Here is a 14,469-nt window from a genome sequence, read left to right on the forward strand (position 1 = left end):
GTTGGATCACTTTTTTTAAGAAAGATTTTATTTATTTTTGAGTTTTGCAATTTTTCCCCCCTTCTTGCTTCCCCCCACAGAAGGCAGTCTGTTAGTCTTTACATTGTTTCCATGGTATATACTGATCTGAGTTGAATGTGAAGAGAGAGAGAAATCATATCCTTAAGGAAGAAAAATAAAGTACGAGATAGCAAAATTACATAATAAGATATTGTGTTTTTTTCTAATTTGAAGATAATAGTCTTTAGTCTTTGTTCATACTGCACAAGTCTTTCTCTGGATATAGATGGTATCCTTCATTGCAGACAGCCCCAAATTGTCCCTGGTTGTTGCACTGATGGAACGAGCAAGTCTATCAAGGTTGATCATCACTCCCATGTTGCTGTTAGATTATACAATGTTTTCTTGGTTCTGCTCATGGAGATCACTTTTGAAAACTGAGGTGTGGGGGCAGCTAGGTGGCGCAGTGGCCTTGGAGTCAGGAGTACCTGAGTTCAAATCTGGCCTCAGACACTTAATAATTACCTAGCTATGTGGCCTTGGACAAGCTGCTTAACTCCATTGCCTTGCAAAAACTAAATAAAAAAAAAAACTGAGGTGTAGTAGGCTTAGAAAGTATTGGGCCTTAGTAGATAGATAATTTGATTGATGGATGGTTAGATGGATGGATAGATAGATGGATGGATGGATGATAGTATTCTTAATGGTGAAGATATAGGGCCTTCTAATAGGAATTAAAATATTTGGCCTTGGTTTTTGGTGAGTGACCTTTGGTAAGGTATCCTGCTGTTCTTCCTTCATCTTATTCACATAGCTATTAAATGGAAATTATATTTGTCTCCCATATACCTAATGTGAAGCTTGTATAGAATTTAGTGTAATAATTACATCAAAGGGTCCTAGCTCTGTGTGTGGGGGGTGGGGGGGTGGGTGTGGGTGTGGGTGTTTGTGTTCTTGATTTTTGGGATCCTCAGTCTCTGTTTTCTTTCAAATTTCAAGTTTTCTCTCCCCACCCATGCATTCATGATGAGTCTGAACCTCCATTGACTTGGCTCCTGAGGTCTCTTCCAAGTTGTAATGTTCTATGGACTTGACATCCTTAAAATATGATAGTAGATGAGATTAGAAAGATAGAGTTTATCTCATGCTTTGAGCTGAGGTAAAAAGGGGATATATTTAACTGGTGGTCCTGTGCTTTTAGGGCAGATGAGGATGAATGTGGTGGTTCATCTTTCTCTGTAGCTCGGGGTTTTTCTACATTTTTTTTTATTAGCCAATTTGAGTCTTAGAGTGTTTGTTATTCCAACAGATACACTCTGTAATTGTCATTGTTACTTGACTTGAAACTCTATGCCCCTGCCTTTTATTGATAACAAGGAATGCTTCCCCAAAACTATAGTGATGAGCCAGAGCAAATGCCTGCTTATGAAGGTGACTTCTACCCATGTCTGTCTGGTATAAGAAATGTTAGAGGTTAGTGTGTGTGATTGGGTGTTGGTTGACCTCTTGAGAATTTTTTATTGGAAGACATGTATTAATGATCATTTACAAACAAAAATTATGGTATCAGGCCTGCAAACTCCCTTTTTATAGGGCATCCTCACCTCCAACTTCTCTAACCCTTAGGAGTGCAGTATCAGGAAGGTGCTGGGTAGTGGGGTGCTGTGGACAATTCGAGGGTATAAATTACAGAGCTTGGTGATGTCAAAACTTTTGTGTGCTGAATAAATCTAAGCCTTTGAGTCATGAGGCCAATTAGGGAGGGAGGGAGAAAGGAAGAGAGGTAAAGAGGAACAGTAGGGTGAAACAAAGTGATAGCGGAGCGGACTGGGAAGGGTTAAGGGGTCCCCTTGTGAAATGGAAACTTAGGTTAGTTTAAAAAAAAAGAAGGTAAGTGGATGAACATGGTAGCAAATCACATGACCTTGGACTAATAAGTGAGGCCCCCTTTTTAGACAGGATAATAACGCAGGGAACTGGGCCTTGGTAGACAGGCGTCTTCATCCCCCCCTCCCCGCAGCGCACTCTGCACAATTAGCCTTTCAGAAGTGGGGGCTGGGGGAGGGAGGGCAGAAACCCCCATATCAAATCTGTTTACTTAACCACAGGGCTGATTTACATGTCATTCATGACATAAAAGTAATGCACAGCCCACCTCTTGTCCCCCTCCCCCATATCTTCCTAATGCTGTCTCTTTTCCTCACATAGAGGTCCCCCCTCCTGTCTGTGCCCTCCCACTTAAGTAAGAGAAATTGCTCCATAAATTAGAGCAGAGTGAAGAGAAACCCAAGGACCACCAGTGTGTGGGCAGAGGACACAGGGACACCGGCTTGCCAGGCAGGCGGTCGGACTCCCCAGCTTCTCATCTTCCAGTCGGCCTTCTTTGTCAGCCGGATCTCTTAGACTGGGGGAAGAGTTTTCTTTCTCTGTTGTGTTTTTTTTCCCTAATTTCCCTATTCATCCCTAGTGCCTCTGTCTCCTTTCTGAGGCATCCTGCTGAGCCCTGGGGCACAGTGCCATAGACTAGTCCCTCTGGGTCTGACTCCCTGGGTATCTCTTCCCTCTCCCCTTCCCCAGCCTCTAGGAAACTCCTTCTGCACAGCTGACCCCCTGCTACCTCTCCTTGGAGCCTCCTTCTTCTCCCAGGGTGGTCAAGGGAGAAGATCCCCCCCGGGGAGAAAAACACACAGGAGCCATCATTCCTTTATTAAAAACCTCCTAATATGGACTTGGGCCGGGATAGCTTGGCCTCTCTGGATCGAGGGAGCTCTATGGCCTTCATGGGAGCTGCTGCTGCTGCTGCTGCTGCTGCCTGGCCTCGTTGGGGGACTGACGCAGGCTCAGACGCACTCCAGGGCCCAGGCAGCACAGACAGGAGGGGTGGCTGGTGTGTGAGCCACAAGGTAGAATGTGAGTGTCTGTTGCAGGTTCTTTCTCCCTAGGCTCTGCGGTTCTGTATTAAATGAATCAAATACTTTATAATCCAAAGTCCCTGGAGAAACCTTCCCTTCTTCCCCTGGCTCCATTCCTACAGAGGGCGGCAGCGGCAGCAGCAAGCAACCCTCATGTCGTCTTTCCTCTGGAGAGATTTTTTTTTAACCCAAAGAACCTTGGCTTACTTTAAACAAGGCTGACATTTGTTTTGGTTAAGCTTGGTCTGATTTCTTTAACATTTGAAACAGGTTTGAGTTCTGCAAACATACCCTGTTCTTCCAAGGCCGCTTTCTCTGTCTCAGAGAAATAACTAGAGGGGCCTCTAATCTGCTTTATTTTTACAAGAGTCTTGGGAAAATGGATAACCGTTCAAAAAAATCCCCCTGCATAGTTGCTGTCTCCTTTGACCCTGCTTGCTGGAGTCAAGCAGGAAGGGGCCATCATCATATTCATACCTAATCCATATTGGGTTATTTTTTTTTAACTTGCAAGCCTAGAAATGGGGGCCCTTGATTTTTATTACTTTATTATTATAACTGCTGCTATTATTGTTGCAACTACTTTTGCTGCTTTTGCTACCATATCAATCATTGTGGTTCATTGTTACTTTTTTAGGGCTGGTGGATGAGATCCAACATTGTACTTTTTATAAACTTTACATTGACTGGATGTCGAGGCAGCTAAATGTTAGAGTACTAGACCAGAAATCATAAAGAACTGAGTTCGAATGTTACCTCAGGGAAAGTCACTTTACTGCTCTCTGCCTGAGGTTTGTTGTGAACATAAATTGATATCTGTAAATGATAGCTATTACTATTATCATCATCATTATTATTATTGTTAGAATGAGGGTCAGGAAAGCTAGCCACTACCATCACTACATATATACCCAAACTGAAGGCTTCCTCTCTGTAGATTTTTATTGTGTCATATTGTCTGCCTAAGTCTGAAGAAGTGAAATCATACATTCTGGACCAGTTTCTAATCTCCAGTACCTTAGGGATATATGTAGAGGAAAAAAGTGTCAAATTAGAAGATCAGAGTTCAAATCTCAGATCTGATGTCCGACTTCAAATCTCAGATCTGATGCTTACTACCTCTTTGGTCTTGACAAATCACTTAATTTCTCAGAACCTCAGTTTTTTTTCTTCTGTAAAAGGTAGAATAGATCAACTCTAACATTCCCTATAGTTTCATTTTCTAAGTGTTTAGAATTGTATTTTTTTTTTAACTGGAGTTAGGAACAGACTCTAGACTCTTTGAAGATAGGCATTATTTTCATTTTTTTTACTTCTAATAGAAGACTTTGAACATAGGAGATCCTTTAGAAATTCTTGATGAGTTGATTTGATTTGTTTGATTGAATTGACTGTAGCTTGTTTTGAAGGTCTAATATGCTCACCCTTGCTAAAGGAGAAAATCTGCTCAGTATCTTCCATTTGGGCCATACAGTAATATTTGCTTCTTCAGTGTATAACAGTTCTTGCCTTTCCTTTATTTTCTTTCTTTGCACCTTTGAAAATGGTGATAGTTCAAATTATAATTATTATTAATTTTAATGCTTACTAGGATATTTCTAAATATTACACACTATAGCCTCTGCTAAGTAACTCTTCCAGCTCGCAAATTAAATGACAAAATTAAAAACAACCTAAAAACTCAAACATGTCAATCCTTGTGGAGTTAGTTTATGTTGTTAAGCTTTTTGGGGAGACATTCAGCTGATAGGAATTTCAAAGTATTTCTGTTCCTTTTTTTGTTTAATTATTAATTTTTTTTTAAATATACCTCATCCCTCCTCTGGTAAGTTATCTTAGGAGATGAGTTATTGACCAAAGTCATCTTTGATTCTATGATCTTTCTATGATCTTTCAGGAACTGGAGAAAATAGAAGCGCCGGGATACTGAACACAGACCAGTATTATCCTGGGGAAAATGAAAACTTTAAATCAATGAGTTTGAGGATACCCTTGGTAAAAATCTAGAATGAACTGCTAAATAGATGTTTTGTAAGCATGTTGAAAGGGAAACTATGATTACTGGAAATTTCTACTATTATAGCTCAAAGAGAAAGCTTTACCAGTCAGTCTAACTTTAGTTTTGTTTGTGTTTTTGAACAGGAGTACTAGATAGGATTGTGTGATGTTAATGGGATATTTAGCAAGTTTTTTTTTTTAACAAAGAATTTGTCATTCTGTCTTATGCTTTCATAACTGGATGATTGGTGATTTGGTGAATTCAAAACTGATTCAATATCTATATTTTCATTAAAATACTTTTTAGTTTAATGAATCACTGTGAGTTTTGAGCACAGGTTCTTAAACTGGGGTCTTGAATTAGTTTTAAAATATCTTAATGATTTTGTTTCAATATAATTGGCTTCTTTTGTAATGGTATTTTATGCATTTAAAAATGCATTTCCTGAGAAGAAAAGACTTTGTCAGGCCACCAAAGTGATCTCAGATCTGATACTTCGGTTAACTGGGAGATGTACCTCAGGTTTTATTTATGATCCTGTTTTATTTAACATTTTATGAAAGATCTGGGTGGAGAAATGAATGTAAATGTTTATCAAATTCATGGATAACTTAGAACTGAGAAGTGTAGGTAATTCATAGCAGAATCAGATCCAAAATAATGATAGACTAACTATAGCAATTAAATGTAATAGAAATAAATAGAAAATGATGAGATTAAGCTGGAAAAAAAAATCAGAATAAACACTCAACAAGGGAAACCTGGCTTAATGAGAGCTCCGGATGGAAAGATCTTGGAGTTTGAATTGACTGCAAACTCAGTGTGACTCAGCAGTGTGATATAGCAGCCCAGAAAGCTAATGTAACCTTAGGCAGCACTAATGGAAGGGGTAGTGTCCAGAAAATACCATCATACTCTGCACTGCTTTTGCTATACTTGCTATATTATTATATGTTTAGGTGAATGTGCTATATTGTTTTTGTTTGTTTGGTTTTTGGATGCTTCAGGCAAGCTGGAGGACCACTAGGATGGTGATAGAACTTAGTTGTGTGATATGAGGAATACATATGAGGGATTTTACCAAAAATCTAGCAATTATGATTATCTTTGGATATCTAAAGAGCTATCATAAAGTGAGGATTTAGTTGAATTTGTAATTCTTGAGGGTTAGGTGTACATTAGTAGATGTAATGAATAAAAGTTACAGGGTGGCAGATTTGAACCTGATTTAAGGAAAACCTTTCAATAATTTGTTGCTCAGTTGTTTTCAGTTGTTCCAGATCCTTCATACTGAAATATTCTAGAGTCATTTGCCTTTTCCTTCTCTAGCTCATTTTATAGAAGAGGAAACTGAGGCATATAGGGGTTAAGGGTCATCCAAGTTGGAAATGTCTGAGGCCAGATCTGAACTCAGGAAGATGAGTTTTCCTGACTCCACCTAGCTGTCTCTAACAACTAGAGGTATGCAAAAATGGAGTTCACTGTCTAATACCATGCTGTGTTCTCTGTGGCTAGAAATGTTCAAAGAATGGAGATCTAATCGGGAATTTTGTAGAATGAATTTGTGTATCAGGCAGTGCGTAGAAGGCTTCTAAGCCTGTTCTGGCCCTATTATTTCAGGTTTATAAGAGATAGACTTGCATAAAGGGGGAGGGAAGGGAATATCAACCTCTGTCTGTCTATCTATCTAGATAAATACATATAGAGAGACAGAGCTAAAGACAGACACACATCTGCATAGAAAAAACTTATGTGATAATGTACTAAAGTTTTTTTCCAACTATTATCTCTTTTGATCCTCAGAACAACTCTGGAGGTAGGCGATATTATTATTCATACTCTACAATTGCGGAAAGTGAAGTGACTTGCTAATGGTTCCATTGTGTCTGAGGACAAATTTGTATTCAGAAGAGTTTGAGACAAGATCTCAAACTTATAATCAAATGAAGAGATTAAGCCATATATCCAAATAAGAATATAATTCAGTGTGAAAGTATATAAAATGGAGGTGGCTAGGTGGTGCAGTGGATAGAGCACCGACCCTGGAGTCAGGAGTACCTGAGTTCAAATTTGACCTCAGACACTTAATAATTGCCTAGCTGTGTGGCCTTGGGCAAGCCACTTTAACCCTATTTGCCTTGCAAAATCCTAAAAAAAAAAGTGTACAAAATGTAATATGTATATGGTTTTTTAAGTGTCTGAGGACCGATTTGAAATCAGGAGAGTTTGAGACAAGATCTCAAACATAATCAAATGAAGTGGTTAAGCCATATATCCAAATAATAATGAATTCAGTGTGGAAGTGTTTAAATGTGATGTGTATATGGTTTAGACAAGAAAGGGTGAGGAAGCATAAGGGAAGTCATTTACATTAGCCTTGAAGGATGAGTAGAATCTAGTCATAGAACATGGGGAAGTTGGAAGAAGTATGATGTGTTTGAGGATTAGTGACTAAGTAGTTTGGTTGGAGTATTGCATTTATATGAAGAACTTGAAAGTAGGAGAATCAACATTTATCAGTGGAAAGGGTGCTAGATTCAGGGACCAAAGGCCATTGTTTGAATCCAGACCTTATCATTTACTTCCTGTATAACCTATGTCTGTTTCCATCTTTGTGAAAAAAAGGATCTGCTTCATTTGATTCCAAAGTCCCTTGCAAATTTCTATATCGGAAGTTAAGGCTGGTGTCCTACTGTGGGAGAAGGTAGATCTGGAATTCTGGACACTGGAAATAAGGAAATATTGGAGATTGTTGAAGAAGAGAGTAGTGATTTTCCCTTATCAAACATAGAAGATTCCCAAATAGTCTGATCTGATTGTGTTAGCCAATTTGGAACTTCTCTGAAAACCATTATTTAACACTAGTTTTATTAATTTTATAATAGAGAGAGTCACTAAATAGAGAAATAGGCCCTGGGAGTAAAGCTATGTAGGAGGTAGGGAGAAGAAACTAGATGAGTGTAGAATATTTCCCGTGGCATACTTTGCCTCTTAAGTGACATTGTTATTCAGCTCCTGGAGGTAGAGGTTGGTTTTAAAGGTCATCCTCGTTCTGAGCTAACATTTCATTTCCACACTGGGTGATTACATGCAGAAACAGGTTTTGGTTGGTGCAGGGGGTTCTCCAACTTCTTGTCTAGTCAGCCTGGAAAATGCTCGTGTCTTGTTTCTGTTCATTTCCTTCCTCTTACATTCCTTTCTTTGCCCCTGTTTGGGGCCTCCTCCTTTCGAAGCCCCCCCCTCCCACCCCTCTTTCGTCCAGTTTGCTATTTACCCACGCAGGGACCTGGGACCACTTGGCATTTCCCAGGGTGGCTGAAATTTACCACCTGCTGAATAGGCATTCTGTGACATTTGCTCACCTGGGCAGCTTAAGCTATGTTGTCTGGGCTGGAGGAATAGGAAAGGGAAGGGTGAAATTTACCTCTATGCTCCAGGGTTCTTGCTGGGAAGGGGAGCAAACAGTGATGGTTTCCACAAGACTGAATTAATTTTCATCATCGCTTGAATATATGTGTACACATATGTATATTAAATGTCATAAATGAATGGAGACAATTTTTGCATTCTGTGTCATTCTATAGTCATTATTTTAACAAATTAAGTTTTCATGCTTAGCATCCTCTTTCTCATGCACCCGCCTCTCCTTTTTCTTCTGTTTCCTTCTTTCCCTGCTGGTAAGAACTGGCTTGAGTTAATGTCTTTTGAGCCCTTGTATAATTAGACTGACTGTCTCCTTAAGGTTTATGATACTCTGGATGATGGTGCACACAAAGCTTTCTCCTTGAGCCCTCCCCAATCTCTTTGCTGGTTAAGGAAATAGCTGCTTGTCTTTTTGGATCAAACCAGCATAGAGGCTTGTGCAGTCCAGTTCCTGGGACAGGCGGACCCTTGGGGCCTCTGGCTACTGGAATACACATACTCCCAGTCTGTCTGTCCTGGCTGTCAGCCTAGGAAGGGGAGCAGGCCATGGATGGTTAAGGTGTTACTCTATACATGGATTTGTCCTGATCTGGTGATGCAAATGGAAGGGTGCTAGAAGCCTGGGGCTGGAGGAAAGTATGACTGAATTGTCTCAGACTGGGCAGTAGCAAAGCAGTAGATATTTCTTTGATTCTACTTCATGGAGCCCAGGGATGGGAATTCTGCTCATTTAAAGTTGACAAGTTCCCTTCAGGAAGTGCAGATGGATTTCTGCTCATTGCTGTAGAGTCATAGCCCTTCAGATGATAGTTACTTGATTTTAAAAAAAATCATTTATAGTCCCACAGAAATTTTCTTCTGTCTGAAAAAATGAACTTTGGCCATGTCCTGTATCCCCTGATGGCTAACCCCATAGAGAGGAAGTGGACAGAGAGGAAGGACTGAGATGCCTCATGAATAAGAGGAAGGAGGACTTGGATATTCTTTCCTGATTGGCATTATACCCCTTACCTGTTTTCCTTTTTATTTATCCTGATTTCTTTCACTAGTGATCCAAGAGAGTTTATTTTGACACATAGATTAAAGGCAACTACCACTTTTTCTGAAATACTCTTAATTTTTTTTCCTGTTTTATAGCTTTAGGGTTTTCAGAAAGAGTTAAGGATGGTAAAGGCTATTTTACTTGTCTTCTTTGGCTTCTATTTCTGCCATTGCTTCACACATAGTTCTTCTTGTGAATCACAGAAATTTTAACGTTCTCTTCCTGTCATCAAGGTAGATCCCTTTTGGATAAGTGCTCTTTGCATTGAGGAAGAGAGTAGAAGTCTTCCTAATAGGAGGATAGATGCTACATTAAAATCTAGAGACGGTTGGCCAGATTACACGTGCATAAGGGGAATAATTTCATTCCTCCTTTATAGTACATGCATTTGTGTACATCTTTTTCCTGTATAAAATTTGATATGGATCCTTGTTACTGAAGATAAAATATAAATTCCTCTGACTAGCATTTAAAGACTAATCATAAATTCTCTTCAAATTCCCATTTCAGATTTATTCAGATATATTGTTGTGGTTTATTTGTTTCAGTTGTGTCTGACTCTTCCTGGCCCCATTTGGGGTTTTCTTGGCAAAATTACTGGAGTGGTTTATTATTTCCTTCTCCAGATCATTTTACAGTTGGAGAAATTGAGGCACAGGGTTAAGTGATTTCTCCAGAACCATATGGCTAGTAGGAGTTTGAGGTTCAATTTGAACTCATCCCAAATCCTAAGGGAGACTGTCTTTATCCCTGATCCTTCATCCCCCTTTCTATCTTTAATTTCTTCTTCTTTAATTTACATTGCATTTTTTTCTGTCTCTGAATAGATTCTCTTCTCCCAACTTAATAAGATTAAGGCTACTATGTTAACTTTTATTTTTCTGTCTTTAGTCAGTCACCAAGCATCTAGTAAGCTGGGGGATACAAAGAAAAACAAACACAAAAGAAGTAAACTACGTAACCCGGGTCATCATATGAAGTAATAGCTGGCATTTATTTTTAATGAATACTTTGCAAAATGCTTTACATATTTTATTTCATTTACATCTCACAAAAACCCTATGTGGTAATAATTATAGTATTAGTAATAATATTAATATAACATTAGCATCAGTATGGTATCGTAGGGTAACATTAACTTCATTTTACAGATTTGAAACTAGGTCGGGAAAGGTTAAATGAGTTGCCTAGAGGCACAGAAGTGATATTTCTGAGACTGGATTTGAACTCAGATCTGTCTAATTCCAAGAAAAGCTCTCTTACCCACTGTGCTAAAGGGTTATTGAAATGAACTGTAAGAATCTTGAGACTTGGAATCATGAAGATCTAGGTTCAAATTCTACTTTTAGATAATTTCTTCTGTGTGAATGTTAGCTTTAAGTTTCCTGAGGCTTAACTTTTTCATTCACAAAATGGGGATAGTGGTTGTTATGAAGTTCAAGTGAGATAATGTATATAAAGTGCTTTGCAAACTGTAAATTATTAGTGATTTTGTTATTTATTAATTTATTTATCTATTTATTCACTAACTCATTCCTTTATCTATTATCTCTTGTCTCTCCAGCACTGTATAAGTTTTCCATAACTTGTGGTTTCAATTTGTTTTCTCTGGCTATTCCAAAATATTCTTTAGCAGTATCAAGGTAAAAATTTCTTCATGTTCCTGGCCAGCCATCAGGGAGAAGATGAGAAGCTTCTCATATAGGTTGACTGAATAGCCGTCCTAAGCTTTTTAAGGAAAAAAAGGAAAAGAGACTTGGGCGGTCTCACCTAGAAGAAACTAGAAAAAACACTTATTGAAATGAAAAGGGAGGGAGGGAGGGAGAAAACTTTTTTGAGAGAACACATGGTCTTATAGAAAGAGCATGGGACTGGGAGTTTGAACACCTGCATTCTAGCCTTGGTTTTGCCACTTAACTAGCTCTCTGACTTGGGGGAAGTGACTGTTGAGTCTTTATTGTGAGGATAAAATGGGATCATCATTGTGATTATTATTTCTTGGAGAAGTTCAATAGGATCTATACATTTAAGAAACAATCAGATTTTTCATCTGTTCCTAAGAAAGAGCCTTTCTTCCTTATTTCCATGAACAATGACCCCCTTCAATCACTAACATACATAATCCCTCATATGTATTTGGCTATATTGTTATTGCTTCCTTAGTAAATCCTAAAGTCTCCCATGGACCCAATGCCTAGAGGAATTAAGCTTAAATAAATTGAACTGGGAACATATTTTAAAATAAAAAATATAGTAATAATAACAGTCATTTAGCCAAAATCTTAGTGGCATTTGAGACTTCATAACAGAAAACCAAAGTAACCCTGTATCATGCTTTTTTAGTTTTTTGCTAAAGTGTGTTACGTAATGAATGATCTTATTTTGATCCTTACAACAAGATTGTGAGGTAGGTATTCTTATTATCCCTTTCTTACAAATGAGGAAATTAAGGTTCAGAGTGTGTAAGTGACTTGTCTAGAGATCGCAAAACTGTGGTTAGCTAGGAAGTCATGTTTTCCTTATTCCTCCAGGTTCAGTGCTCTCCCTGTTATTTTTCCAAATAAACTATAACTGAAGTAGGAACTTTTCAGCTAATGCTCTTTGGTCATGTTATAGATATCCCCATCTCTAGAACTCTGCTAAGGTTCTAAGGACCCTTCCAGTTCTAACTCCTCCTTTAAAGGTATTTGAACTCTGAAATTTGAAAGAATTGACAAAATTTGGGAACTCTTATGTGGATCTGAAGGTAATATTAGGGTCATTTTTAAATCACCAGGAATAGCTCCAAGACAGGAAGTAAATGATCTGTTGTTGGGGGTGGATGGATGGCAATTCAGGGATCACCTGAATGTTGGGTTGCTAGTACTATCATCTTGGGAAAGTGCTTCCCTCTTCTCATCCTTCTCAATCATCATATTTCATATTTTCCAACCACTACAGGATAGGTAGGTCACCAAAATATTCTGTTTATGTCTAAAATGGTGATTTCTCTACTTGTCACTGTCACTCGTCACTTTTAATCCAGACAATGAGGAAGGGTAGGAAGATTATGATACTTGTAGGAGAAGGGATTTGCTTATAGGGATGTATGTGAAATATGCTTTTCAGTCTTGGCAAGTTCACTGAAGCTCCATGGGAAATACAACTGTGTAAATATCACTAAAAAAATAGTTGGCACTCATTGGAATTCCCTTCCCCCTCTTCACTCCAAGTCATTGCTCATGGATATGAGAGGGAGACCACTTGAGAAACATTCCCAAATACATACACACACACACACACACACACACACACACATATATATATATATATATATATATACATCTCCTTCTCTGCCTTGAAATACAGGCAGAAAACTAAAAATTATTGTGATTCTATTTGCCATTTATAATGTGTTACAAAAAACTTTACTTTTTTTTATTTACTCCACAGATAACAATCCTGAGGAAGATACTATTATATTATTCAACACATTTTACAGTGGAGCATACCTGTGAGATTTGGGCAGGTGATATTCTTCCTAGACCTCAGTTTTCTTATCTGTAAAATGAGGGCATTGAATTATAAGGTTGCTCTCAGCTCTAGATCTTTGATCCTTGAGTGATATGGAGAAGTTAAGAGGCTTATCGAGAAAAAAATAAGGAAATAAAACAGTAAGTTGTAGCAATTTTGGCTTGGGGGGGGGAAACAAATGACACACTAAAATCCCAAAATACCCCACAACAAAACAAAACAGGAGAATGTGGGTCTTCACTGCTGATTTCATTTATCAATGCCTTTCCTTCCCCCCCATTATGAAAGTGAATCCAGTGTTGGCGATGAAACCAACTTCCATTTATCTTCCTGTGAATTATTTGCCCTGTGAATTTTCTGTGTGCAGCCCCCAAATTATCCCGTTGTGGCCCCACTGCTATTGTTGCCCCACACCATGGCCTCACGCAGCACCATAAAGATTGCTCTGTTGGCTCAGACCTGTCGTTCATCAGGCCAGTCATTCTGTTTTTGGACAGCAGCATAGGGCGATATTGCTATGTGGAAGAGAGCTTATTGTACTAAGGATTCACAATTACAGTTATGAGAGGACTGTGATGATACATTTTTGCCAGAACTGCTGTGTAACATATACAAGACTAGGTTTCATGTGCTTAATGTTCATTGTAGTAAAGCGATGGGTACTGCAGTTGTGGGCCACTACTTTTAAGTTCTGTGTGACCATAGTTTAGAACTTCCATTTTTATAGGGCACATATGTGGATATGTACATGCACACACATGCACACAGACACAGACACACACACACACACACACACACACACACACACACTACACTTCTTTCCTAACAACAACTTTGTATGACTTGCAGTTATGCAAATAGTATTTTTCTCATTTTGCAGATGACAAAACTGAGGTTGAAGGTTAGTCAATTGCTAAGCTAGCAGATTTCAGAATTTTGAGTTTTGATCTTCTGACTCCAGGATCAAGGCTCCTATTGATGATCCCAATCTACTCCATTATGTTCTATTCTTGAGCAGGAAGGGGAAAATCTTGAACTGACTTCTCTAATAAATATTTTTTAGTACAGTTATCTTGGAGTCTATGGTTGTGAAGGTCTTGAAGAAGAATCATGGAAGATAAGGAAAGAGACTGGGGTGCAAAGGACTCAAGAGCACTTAGATTATGTCATAAAAACTGGAAATCAGATTTAGGAAGCAGATTATTTAAGTAAACTTATACATGGGAAGGGATCCATGAGAAACATAGCATGTTTCTTTCATCCATCAATTTTTTTTTTAGGTTTTTTGCAAGGCAAATGGTGTTAGGTGGCTTGCCCAAGGCCACACAGCTAGGTAATTAATTATTAAGTGTCTGGGGGTGGCTAGGTGGTGCAGTGGATAGAGCACCGGCCCTGGGGTCAGGAGCACCTGAGTTCAAATCCGGCCTCAGACACTTAATAATTGCCTAGTCGTGTGGCCTTGGGCAAGCCACTTAACCCCATTTCCTTGCAAAAAAAAAAAAAATTAAGTGTCTGAGGCTGGATTTGAACTCAGGTACTCCTGACTCCAGGGCCAGTGCTCTATCTACTACACCACCTAG

At 38.7% G+C, this 14,469-nt stretch overlaps 1 protein-coding gene and 1 long non-coding RNA gene across 3 annotated transcripts in view; both read left to right on the forward strand.

The window, feature by feature from the left end:
* Positions 1–14,469, forward strand: part of PBX1 (PBX homeobox 1) — a 325,099-nt gene that overhangs the window by 12,257 nt on the left and 298,373 nt on the right. The gene's annotated exons all lie outside the window — the stretch shown is intronic.
* The window catches only part of LOC141512717 (uncharacterized), a 64,225-nt gene continuing 50,687 nt past the window's right edge, over positions 932–14,469 (forward strand). The window contains exon 1 of the long non-coding RNA XR_012475583.1: positions 932–14,237. This is a non-coding gene — a long non-coding RNA (uncharacterized LOC141512717). The remainder of the gene's footprint in view (positions 14,238–14,469) is intronic.

This window comes from Macrotis lagotis, chromosome 2 (assembly GCF_037893015.1).
Source record: "Macrotis lagotis isolate mMagLag1 chromosome 2, bilby.v1.9.chrom.fasta, whole genome shotgun sequence".
In the NCBI taxonomy this organism is placed as follows: Eukaryota; Metazoa; Chordata; class Mammalia; order Peramelemorphia; family Peramelidae; genus Macrotis; species Macrotis lagotis.